Source organism: Denticeps clupeoides, chromosome 12, assembly GCF_900700375.1.
Source record: "Denticeps clupeoides chromosome 12, fDenClu1.1, whole genome shotgun sequence".
Lineage (NCBI taxonomy): Eukaryota > Metazoa > Chordata > Actinopteri > Clupeiformes > Denticipitidae > Denticeps > Denticeps clupeoides.
Window position 1 is genome coordinate 1,199,404 of NC_041718.1, and position 21,148 is coordinate 1,220,551.

Below are 21,148 nucleotides of genomic sequence, written 5' to 3' on the forward strand. Positions count from 1 at the left end.
TTGAAATACCTACTTCCATAGTGCTAGTTTAATAGCCGCTTGTCGGGTGACTGTACCAGATAAGCGGGGTTATCAGGAACCTCACTTAACTACTGACGCCTTTTACTGTGGTCTAATCTCAGCAGGATTTCCTGACTCCACTCACATCCACTTCAGCTGGAATTCAAACTTCTCTCAGCTTCCACACGCAATTTATCCTTCTCTTCTGATAAGCTGGACAGGCGATTGAGACAACACGTGATCGTCCCTGCTGTTTGGCAGTCCACAACACAAACGTGATATTGTGCTGCGCACAGCGTTACAGAGACAGCCTGTACCCCGGAACAGAGACCTTGTTGTCACCCTCTGTTCCCGTAGAAATAAAGAGGCGGGAAACAGGGAACCTCTTCAGCCCCCGTCACCGCCGCTGCACCGTCAGCTTTGCGTTTGGAGAGATAGAGGTCATTGTTAATTGAAACTCCAACACATATTAATTATTCCTCCGCCCAGCCACCCCCGTTTCTGTACCCCCCCAACTGGTGCAGCCTGCGCTCTAATTACAGGGTGCATTTCAGCGGTGGGAGAAGGAGCTTTAAACACGACCATCAAAGCCAGCGCAGACGTCGGAGAGGACAGATGTTCGGGGACCCTGCTGGAGAGCTTGTTTACAGGCATCTAAAGCTGCTGCTTGTCTTTTAAAAGGGAGGGTTCAGCAGTCTTCACCCGATGAAAATCCCGTGACATATTTCAGGAAATAATCATTGAATAAATGGAGTTAACACGTAGCGTAATGCAATTACGTGTCTTTACCTTGCCTTTATTCCACAATGCAGCCAATAACAAACTCATTGTGCGATTATGATATGATTTTTTTGGCCCGGTCCAGGTTTGTTACATCCCCTTTTGCACTGTCTGTCTCTGGTACTTGAAATTGACAAATGATAAGTGATTATATATAGCAGCAGTTAGTACTGCATTCAGGCCATTATATTTCACAAATCTCAGGCCATAATCAGGCCTAACTGGCAATAATTTGTCTTTTTTGAGCAGGTATGAATCGAAGTGAAGATATTTATATGAAGCAACCCCATAATCCACAGGTCTAAACTGTTTACTTGTATCCACGTGGTAAAAGTAGGGTTTTTACCACACAACTGAGCGCAGAGAGGGGATCACAATGCAAAAATTGATGCTTGAGACCGGCAGCGAGTGATACATAAAATATTAGCATTCACCTGGCGGCTGGCTGATGATAGGTTGGACATCTTCGTCCATCCACCGAGCAAACCCCCATTTTTCCATATAAGCGTTTGAGAGTAAAGGGGGGCATATCCCAGGAGCTCTGGGCTTTCTGCGGCGTTAAGAAGGAGCCAGGCATGGTTAGAAGCACTCACTTTAAAGCACTCAGAACTCTCTGAGGGATAACGGAGCGCTGGAGAAGAGGGTTGGAGAAATCCTTCATCAGATTGGGAGGTTACAGGTTAATAGCTAGCGCCAGGGAGCAGAGCACGCTGGGAAAAAAAGAATGGCTTTTGTCAAATGGTGGCCGTGTGACGTGGGAATGGCGAGAAGTTGCGTCTACAGCTGGCCCAAGGGGCTATGGGATGCTGTTACCCAGCCTTTTGGTGCGAGACAGCGGCAGGACCTTCAGTGGTCCCCTTGTCTCACTGGAAAATGTGCTAAGACACAACTGATTAGCTGCAGAGAATTGACGCATTTACACATGACACATTATAGTGCAAGTTTTAAACCAGGTTTTGTTAGTGTCCATGATATCTAGTAGTACTTAGGTCAACGGTTTGACTGCTCACAATACTAAAAAGGGAGCAACAAAAAAACATGTGACTAGGTTCTCTAAATCAAAAATTTGGATGTCTTGACAGTCGGAAACCTACATATTACATATTAGTTGGATTGTAGGGTAGACAGCACCACTCATGCCAGGGACCTCATTGCCTTCTTAATTCTTCCCCCCACGTTGCAAGAGAAATTCCGTAGTTGCGATGGGATTAGATGGCTGGTGGTATAGCATGCCGAGTCTCCAGCCTCTGCGTAATTGAGTTTAACAGGAATGGGTCTCAGCTCTAATCTCTAATGTACAACGTTGCTGAGTGATCTGGGTCAAACGCTCATCTTGCTACATGGTCTGCTCCCCCACCCCAATTGAAAAAGTGGGTTAGACCTCAACGAAACAAAAGGCCGCCTGTTTCTGCCCCACCGTTTTGTCCGTTGTCCCCCTGCCCATTAACGAGGACACATTTCACGCTCAATGCTTGCCCAAAGCTCATTTTTTTTATTTTTTAGAGAACAAGGCTTATGTGTGTGTGTGTGTGTGTGTGTGTGGTGTGGGTTTTGAGACTTGAGGGACATGTGACCTATGACTGGCCCAAACCCTCAAACCCCAATCTGTCACCCTGTTTCGAATCACTTCTGAGTGGGCAAGTGTAAGATGACAGCACTGTGAACAAGATCAGAGACAATTTCTAATGACTGAATCTTTCTTTAAAATAGGTGTCTGGTGAACATTTTTACAGAGGGACAGAAAATGAATGTTTGCTGAAGGTCTTTTAAAAAGACAACCATGACCTGGGACTATATTCCCATTTGTACTTTTAATTTGTTTTAATCACTTTCTTTTATTTAACAATGGTGACATTCACAAAGTGTCCTGTGGGATTCGAAAAAAAGGCCATAATAGCCGCTCACAAGTCACAGGGAATGTGACCAAGTGTGCTGGGAGGTGGGGTGGGGGGTCATGCGTGGGCACATCCACATCTTTATTCATCGCCGTGCCAGCGGAACCCGCCGCGTCCACAGAACAGGCACTGTGCTCGTCCCGATGCCACGCTCTCACTCCCTCGGCCGTCTCGCACAAGGGCCAGCTTTGTGTCCCTGTCACTTGCCATTGGCCTGAGCCAGAACAGCCCCCCGCAGCATGCTGGGAAAACCGGACAGTGAGAAATGCCTGCTCTCTCTTGCCTGGCAGCAGCCCTCAGAGAAGGACCGGTCCAGGAACGATCGGGTCGGTGGTGGGAGAGCATGCCACTCGCTTCCTGGATTTAATATCCTAATGTACTCTTCCAGTCCGAGATCTAATAAGTCAGAGACAGAGAGCAAGCGGGGGGGGGGTGGAAGGAGGGAGGAGGGAACAGGGGTCTTTTCAATAATGAAAACCGGCCAGCATCTGTGAAGGAAGAGACCGGGAGAGGAAGTGGGTGGGGGAAGCGAGATGGAGGCGCACAATAAATGACTGAGAGAGGGACTGACACAGGACCTCTCCTCTCTCTCTCTCTCTCTCTCTCTCTCTCCTGTCTCATTCTGCCCGACTGGAATCTTCCCGTTCCTGATCCCCGACTTGCTCTCTACCCGCATCCCTCCGGCAGTTACCTGCATGTCTCCGTCACAATTAAAGGTGACAGTGGGCTGGTTTGCGAGTGACTGAACACAAGCTGCCAGGGTCTGGTGGGGTCCTGCTGTGTGCGGTAGTGGTGTGGACGGCTGTCTGCCTCTGAACAGAGAAATAAATCAATCAATCACAGAACGCAAAATATTACACACATATGCCAGTTAAGTTTATTCATGACTTGAATTGGCTGACCCCATTTTTACAGGCAAATCACATAAATAAAGAAAAGATGCAGATTCTTTCGCTTTGTGCATGACTAAGAGCTAAAACTCAAAAACTCAACGATTGTGCACATGCTGTCAAAATGAAATGAAAATTTAAAAATGAACTGAATAGAAACTGAAATAAATATAACAGAGATGTGCATGATGGGCATGATGGTCTTTCTGTTCTGTTATCTCTCCATATCTTTACACCTAAAGCTTGGACACATGCGAGCATTGTTATAAAATGGATTGGGCCAAAATAATTGTTCTTGATTTGTTATTTTTAATTTTTGGAAGCCAAAATTAAGATTACGACTCGGCAAACACACGCACGCACGCACACGCACGCACACGCACGCACACACACGCACACACACGCACACACACACACTGAGACAATAACAGAGACATTACATTTATCATGTTAAAATAATCCACAAAATGTTGTCTAACATTTGAAAAGAGAACTTTAAGAGTATTTATTATCAATAATACATTGGACTATTATTTACAGTTTATTGTCTTTAAAAGGATCACAAAATATTTAAAGTCTATATTGATTGTTACAAATGTGAACTTTTTTATTGCTTTAATCATGTGCACATGTTTTACCACAATTTCTTACATTTATCACAATTTATCTTCTTATATCCAATATTACAATACATTATGATATATTGAATCATTGCCCCCGTAATGTCTCATATTGTCCTATACACCTATATGTGTGTGTGTGTGTGTGTGTAATCTCCATTTTGCCTGTACAGCACCAGTCTGCTTTCTCAGCAGCGACTAATCTCTCTCCTTTAGCCACACATCTCCACACAAAGCCTGCACCTAAATAACTACACTGGCTCTTCAGTGTGTTTGTGTGTGTGTGTGTGTGCGTGTGTGTGTGTGTATGTGCTGACCCTGTCCAGACTTTTAAGGAATGTTATGCATGTCAGTGTGTGTGTGATCCGCCTGTTCAGAAAGGAACAGGGCATGAGTGTGTTTGTTTTGTGTCTGTTCAGTTGTGTGTGTGTGTGTGTTTGCATGTATGTGTGTCTGAGGGGGTTAGTTTTTATCCTGTCCAGACCGTAACTCGTGTGTGTTTGATGTGCCTTTGTGCATGTGGGATTAGCTTCTATCCCATAACCCAGAGAGAGTGTGTGTGTGTGCGTGCATGTGTGTTAGAGCTCTGTTGTGATGAGGAGTGTGTTACTGCCGCATGCCTCTCATCTGCATCTGTATATTTTTGTTTGTGGCAGGGGAGTCTGCTGCCGAGCGCTTAAAATATTTAACAAGACCCCAGCTATTTTTGGAATGGAGCTCAGTCTTGCCCCCCCCCCATCTCTCTATGCTTTTATCTCTGGCTTGTAACGCAGGGGCTCTGACTCGCACATCGTCTGCACATTTATTTCTTGTTTCTGAGATATGCACCGCGTCGTGTTGCACTGCGCAGACTCCAAGACGCTCTGCCCGGTGGCATGTATGGAAATGACCGCATTCTGTCCTCCCTCCACCACCCTGACGTCCACCTGTCTTTTACCTTCACAGACAGACGGACAGGCGTCCTGCTAGCCAACCTCTATCTGAGCAATTGCACCCTCTGCACCCGCCAGTTAGACAATGTATGTCCCAAGTGTTCTGACGGTCCCTGTCTGTAAGATCCGGTCACGTGACACAGGCTGGCATGGATTGAAGCGGAATGAAAAGGGCGTTAAAGGCTGCATGATGTGATGCTCCACCACAGATGATAGTGCCTGTATGGTGACAAGTTAAAAGTAAAGCTACACCCTACTGATAAGAATATTCACTCCCAATTTACATTTTATTTTACATTTACCATTTAGGCTCAGCAGGCCCTGTAATGGACGATCATTAAGACAATTTATGTAGTGATCTGACTATATTTGTGGTTTTGATATGATATGGTGACCAAAATGTAAAACGTATATATATTGTGCAGGTTGATCTCATTATTAGAGGGCACCAGTGGTGCACCATTGAAGAAATCACTGCAGGCCACTCTGCTTCAGTACCTACATGGCAGATCTGACCTCCCCTCATTTCACCTCATCTGTGTCCACCGGACCCATTTTGGATTTCATTTCAAATCGTAGATGAACTTTTGGTTTGTTTGGACATGGCGGCTGTCGTGTTCACAGTGTAGAGCAGGGGTCACCAACCCTGGTCCTGGAGGGCACTGGTCCTGCATATTTTTTTGTTTTTACCTTTATCATACCTGAATTCAGCTTCTCCTTATCACCCAGGTTTAATGTTGTCAAAAAAAAAATTATTCTCAGAAATTAATCTATATATTTTGATATCAATTAGCACTGACACTTAAATTGACACTTAAATTCCAGTATTGCATCTGCCAGTTCATGGAAATCGATGAAATGCTACAACAATTTTCAACAGGCATTGCAGCAGGCAGCCCCTCCCCCAACTACCTGGAGGACCCAATGTTTACTGAAGAGACACACCAAGCTTGTTAGAAAATGTTTAAAGCAAGTTTCTTCCTAGGAAGAAACTGTATATCGGTATCGAGTTCTTGAGTTGAATGAGGTGTGGTGGAACATGGAAAGATCTGGTGCCCCTCCAGGGCCAGGGCCAGGGTCAGTGACCCCTGCTGCAGTGGGTATGTACAGGTAAACCAAGGCGGCGCTGGAGAATAATTACCTCTGCGCTCTCGTTTTTTTACGTTTGTACCAGAATACACCTGAGATGTTAGACCTGCATTAGCATTGAAGGATCCAGGTTAATTGAGGACAGCACTGCATGGAATGGCACTGATGTGTAATATGTGGTAATGTGATTCTTTAAATTATATTTGAAAGCTTGTGAGGAAATATTATGTAACACAGATAAAATTCTAAATGTATTTTATGGGCACAAATAAGGTCAATTGTTATCGGCCAAAAAATACTCTAAAATAAAATAAAATCATAAAATCTACATAATTGGTAGTATAAAATTTGCCAGATAAGATTTAGCAAATCACATTATTCAAATAATATTATAATGTGTGATCTTTCATTGTAAAATTAATATAAAAATAGATATTTGGCTTGTTAGATCAGAGGAGCTGGATAGAGATCTTCATTTTCTTGCTTCTTGTCCTCTGTGGGGATAAACACTTCACTCGAATTCCTGCTCCTCTCACATCTCAGGCAGCGTTGGCTGTTGAATTAAAAAAAAGTTCTGTTCTGTCTGTCTTCCGACTCTCGGTGGAAAATGGAAAGACTGATTTGTTTCGCTCTTGAATTCATCGGGGTGGGGAGTTGGCAGCGTCACAGGACCGAGGGACTAACCTGAACATCTAATAAAATTAAGGATGAGTCAAATCTCTTTCCAGCCAGTGGCTGAATTCTGATGTTTATTAGTGCCCCCTATGGTAAAGCTGCTTATTGCTTTGTGAGTTCATCTGTGGATTTTGCTGATGTATCCTTTAATTTAAAAAGAGATTAATGTTTGCTAAATAATAATGTAAGATGATATGATATTCTATCAAATAAATTTTATTTCAAGGCATGTTGCTATATCCATGAAAGCCATTACTAAAATGAATAGGAGATAGAAGTCAGAAATAATGATGAAGTCAAACCCACATTTGCTGATGCACCAGACGCACTAGTCTGAAGAAGGCAAGTTTATTGCTTTTTTAATCAGCAGCATTAAGTGTATTCCATCCATTAACAGCCATTTTCAGCCAACATTATCATTTGCAACGTGAACAGTGCGGATAAATTGTATCCAGTTCTTCAGTCAAAAAGACAGAAGGGATATTAAAAAAAACACAGACTTAGCATTTGTGTGTTTCACTCCAGCAGATGCTCTGTCTTTTGCACTAAAAGGTCTGGAATAATAGGGTTTAAGGAAAATGGAAGATCTAGCAGCTGGCATCTGTGCTACGTCACAAACGGACTCATCAGTGCTGGGGAGATAAACGAGTTAGGACTCACACCGGACTCTTTGTCACCGGCTCAGGACTTTTTATCCTAATCCACTGAACTTCCTTATCCTTGCTTATCCTCATCTTAACCTCTCACCCTCTCGCCACAAGCTTTGCCATTCACCTCCCATGGTGGTTCTTAGCAGAGCTGAGATAAGACACACCTCTCATATGGATCAAAATCCTGGTTTAAAGTACCCAATAAGGAAAAGAAGACAATGGGTCAGATTCCTGTTCATGGATTATTCCGGAACTGAATATCATTTCTCAGAAAAAGAAAATCTGTGGTCTCCTGTGACAGAGCCACTTTAAATGGCGACACACTGTAGTTTGATGGGTGCCCGAGATGTGTGATCTAATCGGCGGGTGTAGATTTCGGCTCCATTTGTGAATGAGGGAGAATTCCCGTAAGGAGAAACAGGAACCAATATCCATAACCCGAGCCCCACTCTCAGCCCCTCCCACCTTCTGCCTGTTAACAGCTATTGATTGGCCCAGCCCCTGGCCCTCGGTCAACTTGGTGTTCCTCTGCTTCATCACTGAGGGAGAAGAGCCAGGGGAGGAGTAAAGTGACAGAGGGTGGAGGTGACCTTCACCCCTGGGGGAGGTTAGAATGGCAGGAAGGGCTCCGCTTTATTGATGTCTGGTGCTCTCCAGATGTGCACTCACACACAAGCACATCCATATATCAAGGCATAGACTCCACTAGACCTCTGAAGGTAAAAGACTGCAAGGTGGCACCTCCATGGATCAAGCTTGTTTTAAGCACAGGTAGCTGTAGCATCTGAAAAGAAGATGACATCAGAATATTGTTTAATTACTGCAAATTGCAAGGTGGCACCTCCATGGGTCAAACTTGTTTTTCAAGCACATGGTAGCACAGGTAGCTGTGGTGTCTGAAATGAAGATGGCATCAGTAGAAAATTATTAATATACTGCGAGTTGCGAGGTGGCACATTTCATGGATCGATTGGAGGTGCTCGATTTGGAGCCTAAGTCAACACCCAATACTGTTGTGGTCTCAATCCATTATTGAACCGTTTTTACGGCATGGCAGGGTGCACTGTCCTGCTTAAAGTGAGTTTTTAGACGTTTACATGTGTGTGTTTCAAATTCTAATTCCAACATTTGAAACATAAATGTCCATTGCTCACTGATTTACCAGGGCCAGTCTTGTTATGTGAATGGTAACATGTAATATTTCAGTGCTGCAGCCACGTACAGTACACATAGTTATATTGCAGATTTACCTACTTGCATTAAAGGTGCCTAAAGGCGTTACTTGCTGATTTTTCTTTAATGAGTAGTCACTGCCTCTCTGTAATGACCAAACCAGACAGGCCATAAGCAGTTTCCTAAATAAAAAGAACTACAGAAACAGTGGGGGCCGGATGAACAGGAGGCCTGGGCATCGCCAGCAGCCCCCTGTCCTGGAGGGAGGGGTTTTTCATCACATGATTACCCAACGAAGAGCCCCTGGATGTCATTAGCAGGGGCAGGGCTGGAGGGCCCTCTGAGGACCCTGGCCGGGGGTGCATCTCAGCTTATTGTATTGCTGCTCGAGGTCATATGGCTCCTCAGAGGATGTGTTAAAGAACATTGCATGTCTGTGTGGAGATTGCCTCTCTTTGATTGCAGGAGCTTCGCTAAACATTATTTCCACTAATCTCCCCTGCTCACAAGATTTTGAATAAACCACTCTGCTTGTTGGCCAGAATGTCTTTCTAGTTTCCTATATAGTCACACAAAAAGTGTCCAGTTGGCTGCCTTTAGGCAGATGCTTAATTGAATGCTGTATATAGTCAAAATTTGATGTTCCTTTCTAATGGTAAGAGGTTGCCCTATGTGATTAATGGTTAAAAATGGGACTTAACAGTTTTGTTAAGTGTTTTTTTTTTTTTATGGAAGCGAAGGTCACAGAAATTAGCTCAGAGCATGAAGGTCTAGAGAAAAGGTGCGTTTTCAGCTGGCTGGAGATAGGAGAAGGAGGCAGCACTGAAGGCTCATGACCAAAGGAACAAAGTCTGGTGTAAATGATAGTGAGTTGGAGAGTAGGAGATCAACAGGTCGGATAAATACTGAGAGATACAGAACCTGACTGGGAGCCAGTGCAGGCGGATAAAGGTAGGAGTAAGAACATCAGGCTATAGAGTGTGCAAACTCACTTTTGGTGGCAAGACCCAAGACACTAAGGTGATGGTAAAATGCAGATGACACATTTCTTTGTGTCACTGTGTGCTGTGCTGCAGTGTTTCACAATGACAATCACTTTCAAGTGATGAACACATGGATAAGAGCTTTATCCCCTCAACTGCATATGAGCAAAGAGAACATGATGAAGTGGCATAAAATGTCTATCAAGTGGTGATTCGTCCCTACACATTAATCAAATGTGATTTAGTACTCTACTTGTGTCCCTCAGAATGTGGGGAACTGTCTTCTTGGGGGGCCCTCCCGTGAAAAAAGTAATATACTGGGCAAATGAAGTGTCTCAGTAAAATAATATTAATCCTAAAGGGTGATGGGGTAGTTCATATTTCATGCACATTATGCATTTATCTTTTTACAGACTGCACGCCAATGTTCACAAGATCTGTTTAAAACTGGAAATGACAGTGCACAACCCCGCCCTCAATTTTACTTTACTTTAGCTTGCAGACACTTTTATCCAAAGCGACTTACAGGAGGAAGACACCAGCAATTCTCCTTTGATTTCTATAGATTTTGAGTTTACAAAAACTAAGAGCCCTGATAAGGCCTAACTTGTCAGCAAAGCGCATGCTCAGAGATTGTTAAGTGCTAGATGAAGAAAAAAAAAGTTTATTTTTATTTTTATTATTATTTCTTTGGTGCAGTGTGTACGCATGTGCATGTGTAAGTGTTAGATTTGTCTGAAACACTTTTTGAATAAGTGGGTTTTCAACTGCTTCTTAAATTTTCAGGTGGTCTGAGATGAGTGGCAACTACCCAGCTACTGTGACACCAGGAAATGTTACAAATGCTGCAGTGTGTATGTTACACAATTTAGACAGTAACTGATGTCTCAAAATGTGAATAACTTGATCTATAGATGATGATCTATTCATATTTGATTGCTTCTGTAGTCTGCTGTACTTAAGGAAGCCGTAGTGAAGGCCTGACAGGGAGGAGAAATGCGGAGTGAGTGACAGGACTGACAGGGATGAGGCCGGGTGCCAGGCGCGGTGACAAATTATTAATCTTTAGCTCAGATCCCCCCACTGTGTTAATGTGCTGCCTACCTATAAACCTGCATGTCATCCCCAAAGCGACCATGGCTTTCCTACACACACACACACACACACACACACACACACACACACATTGGGCATGTGCAGGTGGACTCACACTCAGCCAGTCACGTAGTACACATGCATCTTTGTTATTTCTCGGTCACCAGAAGAGGGTATGTCCCTGGCAGGTGGAGACATGATGACCAGGAACATGATGGGCATCCAGCCTGGGCCAGTCTGCACCAACCTAACAGGCAGCTTAGACGCCTACTTCAGTAAACGTGAAAGTCATGCGCAATACTCTGCACCTCTGCATTTAACCCTGCATAACCCACTGTGAGCAGTGGGCAGCCATTAAAGCTGCCTGGGGAGCAGTGTGTGGGGACGGTACCCCAGCTCTGACTGACCTCTGCCCTTCCATCTCTCTGCTCAAATCTGCCTGATTGAACTCAACTGCACTGACGTGAACAATAAATACTTAAATGTTATTATATATTATTATATATAATAATATATATTAGCTGTGTAGTATGATGAAGTAAATAACGTATTTGTGATGAGCTGAATCGATTCGTTTGAAATATTTTTCAAATAGTCTCCAATGTCTGCAGGGGTCAGGGTTTGTTTGTGTGTCTCGGTTCATTTTCCCAGAATCCCCATTATCTGGTGTGCTGCGTGGGAGTGAAAGGGCTGCTTGTATTCGCTGATGTAGCTGCGAATTAACGCAATTGATGCGGAAAACAGGAGATGGCTGGGGTGGAGGCGGCAGACGTCGATACAGGCCAGGGGGGTTAACGAAGAGATGACTGGGTTACGGTGGTGGTGGTGGTGGAGTATGCAGCATCCGGAGTGCTGGTCCCACTATTGTAGGGTGAATGCGTGCCTCCCGGGGGAACGGTGGTGGACGACCTCTGGACAAATGATCACGCCACAGGATTAGAAAGGCCGTTCCAAGTTGCTAGCAGAGGAGACCCATGATGACATCATTCAGATTGTTTTTGACAGCAGACTGAGAATGTTGCGGAATTGCTTCAGGTCTTTCTGTGGCTCCTCACAAGGATTATCAGAAGAGTTGTCCACTTTTCACTCCTCCGTCTGAAATCTAGTAGGGAGCACATGGTCGTGGACGGTTTTCCACTTCTGGATTATGAATCCAACAGAACCTGCTCACTGGGACCTTCAGTAGTTTAGAAATTGTTACATATCCAATACATCAGTATGTTTGTAACAATAAGGTGATGAAGGTCTTAAGGGAGCTCTCTGGATTATGAACCTTCCTTTCGTCATATGATAAATACGTTTTCCATTTTAAAATAAATGGGACTAATGCAAGTTTTTCTCATGTCAGACAAGTCTCCCCGACCAAGCAGATGACTGTTGATTCTGCTGACACTGAACAGGATGTGGGAGCAGGACTGAGACACCTTTACAAATGAGGCTGGTCTCCTCAGCCTGCCTGTCTCTCCCTCTCTCTGACTCGCTCGCCCACCCTCACACAAAACAGCCGTAAATCACAATTTGCAGGCCGCGCGACTAACGACTGTCTTTTCGACACACAACCATTTATAAGTGTCATGTCAGTACAGCAGAATTTTTTTTTCTATAATTAGAACATTTGTACCCCCACCTAATTGGCCATGTGCATTCATTTTTATGCTGCTCTTCCTTCCAAATTAATATTTTTTCCCTCTTTGCACAGGAAGAAAACATTTCATATAGATATAGATATTTGCAGCACATAATTATCAGTGTTCCATTATATGGTATATGGGTGGATATATGGGTATGAATCGTCAGGGGAATTGTACTGTATTGTCTACTTGATGGGTAAGCAGTGTTTTACACTGTTAGAGAGGAACAGGTGAGGTGAATATGGGTATGTGGGTATTTGGGTATGAGTGCCATGGGTATTTAAGATAAGATAAGATAAGATCAACCTTTATTAGTCCCACAAGTCGGAAATTGCAATTGTTACGAAGTAATAGCAGCAAAAAAATAAATATGTATATATCTACAAATGTACAATTGAGATATACACATGTGCAATGGGTAAAGTGCAATGGGTACACCTGCACAGTTTCCGTGATGTATTTGAAGTGTGTGTGTGTTGTGTGTGTGTGTGTGTGTGTGTGTGTGTGTGTGTGTGTGTGTGTGTGTGTGTGTGTGTGGGGTCAACGGTGAGGTCTTTGTTATAGAGTCTGACAGCGGTTGGAAGAAAAGACCTTCTGAACCTCTCCTTCCCACATTGTGGGTGCAGTAGCCTGCCACTGAAGGAACTGCTCGGTGCTGTCAGATTTTCCTGCATGGGGTGGGAGAGGCTGTCCAACAGGGATGACAGCTTACCCACCAATTTGGGTGGGTATATGGGTATGGGTCGTCTGGTGAATTGTACTGTATTGTGTACCTGATGGGTAAGCAGTGTTTTACTGTGTTAGAGAGGCACAGTTGAGGTGAATATGTTTGCTCTAAAGAACCATTTTGGTGTTGCTTTTATTAATGTTTCTTTTCCACTGAATCCCTCAGTTTGATTCATTGCAGCTCATGCCTCAGGCATGGAACCAAACTTGAAGGAACTTCCTTAACTGACAACATGTTTCTAAATGAATACAGATTACTGTTACGAACAGTGTAACATAAACAGATCAGCTTTCTTAGAACCCCAATGATGTTGCTAATAAAAAATATACTAGATTTGCCTCATGAATATTGGTCCAATCAAAAACCAAAGGCACTATGGAAATCATGGATTAAGTGGCAGTGGTAAATTGCACTTTCAAAGGTTCTTTTTAAGGTTATAAATCCGTCGCTTCAGCTCTTAAAAGAGCATTTGCCTTATTGCTCCCTATGTTCACACAATATATTCTGGCAAAAAATCCAGTTTCTGGCCAAGCTTGGAGTTGTAATGATTTCGTCCTTTGGTTTTAATTGCCCAGGGCTGCTTTGATGCGGCCCTGTGGAAGACTGAAACATGTCCTGGGTCAGAGCTCACCGGGAGATTGGAGAGCCGATCCCCACAGACCTCATTACATCTTCAGGGCAGGCCAGAGGAATCTGACTGCTGCAAGCTTTGTTCACTCTACAGAACCACGAATGGGAAACAGGAACGGTAGAGAGACCACAGTCTTCTGGACAGAATTCTCATCAGGAGTGTTTATTCAGTATAGAAGCAATTAGATATTTTATTTTTTTATTCATGTTTCTACATTGGCATGAAATTGTCCTACTTTACCAAGGCCACTGACAGGCTGACCAGAACAGAACTGGCATTTAACCTGAAGCCACAACAGTTCACTTCTCTAATACTTATGTATTGATTTATGCATGAAAATTCATTGAATGGCTATGCACAAAAGATTATTATTGGTAATTGATATATTTTTATAGTGTGTGTGTGTGTGTGTGTGTGTGTGTGTGTGTGTGTGTGTGTGTGTGTATATATATATATATATATATATATATATATATATATATATATATATATATATATGATATAATTTTTTGGTCCTAGCCATGCATGATGTTCAGAGACCAGTGGATTTAATTCTGAAATCAGTACATTGTTGTAGACCATGGAGCAGTTAGCTGGTGAATGGAAAGCCTTATTAAAAAGCAATATGGGAGAAAATCAGGATTAACGGCGGTGATTAGCGCTTGTTTAGGCAGGATCAGCGATAAGGGTGGTGTTTTAGAGGGGGACGGCGCAGGGTTTCTGTAGTCCCTTTGACCATGGCATGCTGTCTGAGACCCTCTCCCTGGGTGACACGTCCAGCTGTCCAGCCCACGACAGCTGAGCAGCTTCCCAGGGATCAGAGGCACACGCCCGGCTCACTCCGCTTATGCAGCTGACGCCCGCACTCCTCCACCACCTCCTCCTCTCCCACTGAAGCTCTGTACATCTCTCACATCTCAATAACTCCCGGGGATCCATTTGTAACACATATATCTAGACTACAAATCAGCAGTCCTCTTCACTCCTCTCCTCCTGAACATTTCACGCTTCCTGTCGGCCCTGTATTATGTATCTGGGTCAGTTTGAGTCCAGAGCAGCTTCTTCCTAATCTCTGTGTAATGAGAGCTACTCGTCCACAAATCATATCTTCAAACTTGCAGATGCTCCAAAACACCCTGCTCCCAACAAGAAAATGTCAGAAAGAAGGAATTGCACTTTGAGATGTCTGGCGCCAGGGAAACGTCATTTTCAATCTTATTTACACAATCATCCTCTGGGGTGCGGGGTCAGTAGAGCCGAATGCAGCCGGGTTTCTCCAGCCAATATTCTCTGTGCGTGACCTTCTTGCACCATGGCAGCTCTACTGACTGCAGGGGGAAATAAGACACCGGCGTTTCCTGCCGGGCAGCGTCCGTGGAGTGTCTAATTAAATAAAAAGAGCCAGTTCTGGCTTATTGCTTCTACTCATTAATTATCTGCTCCGTTTTCATACTCGAGCCCGATGGAGATGACTGAACTAATTGCATTCAGAAGGTTGTTAGTTGTACACTTTGAAAAATCAGTGTAAATCAGTGAATGCGTCAGATGTTAAGATGTCAAATTTTAAGAAATGGGAGATTAACTCTATTGTAGAATCAGAATTAATGAAGTAAATTAATGACAGTGAACAAATGTGCTTCCGTTGACCCGGAACACTAAGATCCATTAGTGCTTTTTCTAAGTGCTTTTCAAAATAATAGTACTACAAACTGTACTTCATCTAATTGTAAAAATTGATTATTTTTTCAATTGAAACAGATTTAATTACTTAACTGATCAATAAGTTCCATAAAACTGATTTGGCTAACAATGTAGCATAAATTATTTCCAAGTCATTCAAAAGTGAAATGTAAAAATAAGTTGTTTTAGATTTGTCGTGGTTTTATATGTGGTTTCTATGATCTCTCTTAGCTAACATTAAATACAGACTGATCTACTGCACAAGGCTAATTCTAACAATATTTTGCAAATGCAAACATTAACTGATTGACATTAGGCTAGATTTTTTATTTTACAAGGACAAAAGCCATTTTGCCTGGATTTATGTTAATCCATTCAGTGCAGTCACACATATGCACATTTGGATACAATATGCAATGAAGGCCAAGGCAGACTTTGACTTAAAAACTCAATTTAGTGTAATTAAATAGTATGTGATCATTTAAATATATAATCTTCCAAATAATAGCCATGTGATTCATTACTGCAGATAATTCAGTACGTATGTTAGTTGCCAGGAGAGAATGCTGGAGAATGGAGGACGATGCCAGCAATGTGACTGACAAATCAGTTCCGACAAGCTGCAGTCCGCTCCTGTGCTCTCGGATAAACTATCGATGCACGAGGCTCATACTGCCATTCAAATCTGGGACCTGAATTTGACTAATCTGGTGCTACGGCGGGGGGGGGGGGGGGGGGGCAGAATGATTCAGTCACATGACTCGGTCGCTCAGTGCAGCACTTGTCACAGTCATAATATTGGGAAGTGTCACGTCAACTTAGTCTAAATTGTTCACCAGTGCAGATATAGATTTCCGTGGCCATTTTAATTAAGTGGCTAATTGCCTGACCTTTTAATGCCTGTATCAAAAGAACTGCATTTGCTCCTTCATATTTTGCCTGATTATTCTACAGAAATGATTAGAACCAATATTCACACTGATCAAATCTCCTGCTTGATTCTTTTTAAATTTCCCTGCTTGTTGTATTTGTGTGGTTTGGTTCAGACATTTGACCACTGCTGTGTGTGTGTGTGTGTGGCTGCTTTGATAACATCAGGGGTTTCACTGACAACCTATCAGTCCTCATATAAATCTCCCCTAGCCACTGGCCCAGCTAGTGGCCAAGGTCAAGGGTGACATTTAGCTGTCAGTCACGGACAGCAGCCTTGTCCCTTTCTGAGTGTTCCCCTTTTTTCACAATATATCTTCATAGCCATGCACCAGTACAGTTTGTGGACATATTTTACATGATCAATAGTAAAACTTTATTTGATAAAGTGTTGAATACATTGTCAAATTACACTAATGGACTAGAAGTGTAGCATTTATACAATATATATTGATACGTTTTACTGTAGTAATGTGAATAGATTTTTGCTAAAGTGCAGCATTTGTAATAAAATTTTGATTTTAATTCTGCATGGAATCAGTTTTTGCTTCATGTGCAGAGACACATATATGCAATATATTGATATGTTGTGCAGCGTATCATGATTTAATTTAAAATAAAAGAATAATATAGAAAAATAACCATGTGACCATTATTTTATTTATCAAAATCTCAGGCGATGTAATCACTTTCAGCATGTTTTCTGAGCCCCGGGGACATATGCCGCTGTTTATTGACCTTTCAGTTCTTAAAGTACCAAGAAATGAAGTACGAGTTGGTGTGGAGGAAATCTTGACAGAGGAAACGGTGACTCATTGTCTGATGGCGGCAGCATCGTCCGTCTCCTCTTCAATTACCAGAACAACAGGACCAGGTTAGGATGACTGGGGTTAACCTGCAGGGAAAAACGAACGAGCCGCAATGCCAGCAGCCTCTCCTGCATCCTGCCATTACCCTCGGTGTAATTACAGTCATCATGAGGAGGGGGCGGAGCTGCCACATTCAGAGACTCAGTTAGATCATTGGCAGTCACACGCATGGGCCATGTGTGTGTGTGTGTGTGTGTGTGTGTGTGTGTTGTATTTCTATCGACGTTGGGGGAAGCGGTGGGAAAAGCTTCTTTACAAATCGCCCTGACTTCACAGCTACCACAGCTTCACTTGCCAGTGCTGCACCAGTTTTATTTCTGTCTTGCAGCGCCGCTGGCTTGGAGACATTGTTGAATAAATGTGTTATTTTGGAGGATTGTGACATTTATTAGGAGAGAATATGTGCACTTTCTCGTATTCTTACATTTGTTAAAGATCATGCGCGTTACTGATATAAATTCATTGTCTGAGTAATTTGTGTTGGAGTGTGCATCATGAGGTACAGTAGCTCACTATATGCAGCACTGATCAAGTAGAAATGAGCCACCCAGGCCAGGAATGTAGGTGTGGAAGTGATTGAGCCTGACTGGAATCTGTCTTGTGTGGGGTCATTGCTCTTAAGGAGACGGAGGTGGTCTCCATCCTGAGAAGTAATGGGGATTTTAACCCTGAAAATACTTCAATAATTAATCAGCTGTATGACGACGCACGAAGAGCAACCCTGAAGGAATATCGCCTCTGCAAACATCACCATCCCTCATCCAGAGAATCCGACCCCCCACTCCTCAAGATAAACAAGCAGAGTCCCATAAAAATACCACCCCCACCCCTCACATATGAAATAAAAGATGGTTCCGGACCTCCCGCCTGCTATTGGTTGTTTCACTTGAAGGCTGTTTGACAAGAGGAGATTGTGGAATGTGTGTGTGTGTGTGCGCGCGTGTGTGTGTGTGTGTGTGTGTGTGTGTAGGAGTCCTCTCGGCCTTGACTGGCAGCCTGTGATATGTAAGCCGCACATCAGGGACGCCGGCAGAAAACAGCACCATGTAAATGGTCAGGCTGCAGTGAGCATGAAGATGCTTCAGGCCAAGAGATATGAAATATTCATCAAAAGGGAGCTTGGTAAAAAGAAAATTTTAAATTCGAGTTCAAATACCTAGCAATAAAGAACTATAAAATTCAAGTGACATAATGTCATTAATTTGTCAGCAAACTAGTCTAAGATGTAAACAAGACGTTCAAATCCAGATGAACGTTTTTTTTTTTTTTTTTGCCCATCTCCTATGATCTTTCATCTCAGCTCTCAGTTTTAAATGTTCAAATGAGATCTAGAAGGATAAGACAGATGATTCAAAGATGAGTAAACCTGAACCCAGAACAGGAGATATTGAGGTAGAACATTGGGTGCAGCCCACACATTCTCTCACACTCACACACACACTCACACACGCTCACACACAAACACACACACACACACATACAACACACTTTCTCACCCTGTGGCCAATTTAAAGTCACCAATTCACCTAGTTTGCATATCTTGGGATGGTGGGAGAAAACTGGAAATCCGTGCGCAAGACGCAAGACACACAAATTCCACACACAAAGTAAGCGATTGTCACATGTAATACACAGCAGTGCAGCACACGGTGCACACAGTGAAATGTGTCCTTTGCATTTAACCCTTCACCCTGAGTGAGCAGTGGGCATCCATAACGGGTGCCCGGGGAGCAGTGTGTGGGGACGGTGCTTTGCTCAGTGGCACCTCAGCGGATCGGGATTCGAACCGGCAACCCTCTGATTACGGGGCCGCTAGGCCACCACTGCCCCTAAACCATGCAGCCCAACTAGTTTACTCTTAATTTGAATTGGTGTAATAGGGATTCCTTAAGGTGATTCAGGATGATAAAGAAGCTGGAAGAACAAGTCTTTTGAAACCAGTACACACGTTTTTTTAACTGATGGGTCACCTATTCTTGTTTTATTTTTATAAAGCACTGTGTAGTACAGTATGTGGTTTCTGACATATTTAAAAACTTGCATTCTAAATATAAAAATGCATATGGTTCCTCATTCCGATTGGAACTGCAGAAGTGTAAATTTATCATAATTTCTATCCAAGAGAGCTGCTGTTCTAATTTTGACTTGGTTTCAATTAGTCACTTGACTGATTCACATTCAGTCCTGTTGGCCTGGCTGCTCTGGTGGACCTATGAGGAAACAGGAAGGATGAGTTTTTGCTCCTTTTCCATCTAAAAAAAAAAAAAAAAAAAAGTGAAGTGATTGTCACATGTGATACACAGCAGCACAGCACACGGTGCACACAGTGAAATTTGTCCTCTGCATTTAACCCATCACCCTGAGTGAGCAGTGGGCAGCCATGACAGGCGCCCGGGGAGCAGTGTGTGGGGACGGTGCTTTGCTCAGTGGCACCTCAGTGGCACCTTGGCGGATCGGGATTCGAACCAGCAACCTTCTGATTACGGGGCCGCTTCCTTAACCACTAGGCCACCACTGAAAACACTCAGTGTATGGTCATTACTTGCAGGGCGATGAGATCAAGTAACATCTATCCAAGTATCGCCATCTCCTCATTAGTGTAGCGTTGAGTATCCTGGCTTCCATGCAGGAGAACAGGGTTCGATTCCTGGGACAAGGCGGTCTGGGACAGTGATGGCCTACCGGGAAACTGACCCGTAATCGGAAAGTTGTGGGTTTGAATACTGAATCACCAAGGTGGCACTGAGCAGAGTGACACATTTCACTGCGTACACTGGGTTCTGTGCGGTGGTGTTACATCTAATCACTTTCACTTCGCTTTTGTCAGTTGGCTGCTCTCAGGAATTATGTTGTCTAGTTTAGCAAAAATTTAAAACTGATGTTTAATATATTTCTTTGCTCTTGGCATAGTGCTCTGACCTAATATTCATATTATGAAACACAAATATCAAATTTCCTATTACAACTTTCGGACAAAATAGCATCACTATCACTGTACCATTAGTCAACTTATGGCTGGTGAGTCCAACAAATGCTGACAAATACTGACATACATACGTTTTGCACAGTCTGCTTTGGTAGGTATCAGCCAGACTTTAGGCCAGCTTGTCTCATTAATACAACTATGATTATAATGTATAAACCTCACACCTAAAGACAGTTAGTTTCCAAATGCCTGACACTTTGCGTTTAGTACTTGATGTAATTAGTTTTGTATTGAGCTGAGGAGTGAATGTTTTATCTTGTATATATGAAAATACTACACAATTTGGAACATATTTTTGAGACAGGATGTTGCAATGTGTTTTGGTAACAGCCAGGGTTTTGCCCAGTGTGCATCACCAACACAGCTTTGAGTATAATATATATAATATATATGCCAGACCTACCAATACTTTCTATTGGGTAGAATAATAATACATCACTTGATGTAATTCAGATCAATATATGTCAAATATGTCAGTAGTAACATTAAATAGAAACCGTAGTAAAATAGTTGCTGAGGTCTATAATAGAGTTTCAATAGACCTCAGAACAGAGTTTCTACAGTTTGACATTTTTGCATAATTTTCAATATGTTTTCCAGCAGCCATTGGTATGTCATTCACTTCTGTACGTCTGTATACATAAGTTGATTTCGGTGGTGTGAAGTTGCTTGGCTGAAACTGTCGTGCAATAGCTGCTGCTGCCACTAGTTCTTCATTAACCAGAACCTAGTATCACGGAGGCAAGGAACAGACATCTGGAGCAGTGAAGATGTACAGACATGTATGTCTGGGTGTGTTTTCTGCTTGACCAACCGTTTAATGGCAAAGTTAATTACACAGATGGTGACACTGCTGAAATGACAACCCAATGGTGACACGACCAAATCAGTTCCAGATTCAGATCATGTGGC

At 43.0% G+C, this 21,148-nt stretch overlaps 1 protein-coding gene across 2 annotated transcripts in view; it reads left to right on the forward strand.

Moving 5' to 3' along the window:
- Window positions 1–21,148, forward strand: part of pcbp4 (poly(rC) binding protein 4) — a 52,981-nt gene that overhangs the window by 3,228 nt on the left and 28,605 nt on the right. The gene's annotated exons all lie outside the window — the stretch shown is intronic.